The sequence below is a fragment of the Belonocnema kinseyi genome, chromosome 6 (genome assembly GCF_010883055.1).
Source record: "Belonocnema kinseyi isolate 2016_QV_RU_SX_M_011 chromosome 6, B_treatae_v1, whole genome shotgun sequence".
Taxonomy (NCBI): domain Eukaryota; kingdom Metazoa; phylum Arthropoda; class Insecta; order Hymenoptera; family Cynipidae; genus Belonocnema; species Belonocnema kinseyi.
The window spans coordinates 59,251,593-59,251,964 of NC_046662.1; positions in this window are offsets into that span (position 1 = coordinate 59,251,593).

Here is a 372-nt window from a genome sequence, read left to right on the forward strand (position 1 = left end):
ATAATATTAAAAATAGAATAGATGTAATTCGAGACATCAAGCAGGAGTGTTCCATTGACCCATTGCTCTGCACAGAAGTGGACAAAATCAAATTTCCCCGAACGAGGCACAACTGGCAATTTCTAAATGCGACGAAAAACTGAATCTCGAGAATTGATTTTTCACCGAATGAAACCGAGCGTTGTGCACGAATATAATTAAAGAGTACCTTTGGTACTTGTCACGAGGTTCTTTTCCCTGATATAAAATGTGAAGAGTGAGATTTTCGAGAGATCCGCAAGGTTCAAACGAACCACTGAGATTAACGTGTCACGATACTCTGACAATATGTTTGTAAAATTTGGATTTTGAATTAGTCGGAATCGTGACAGG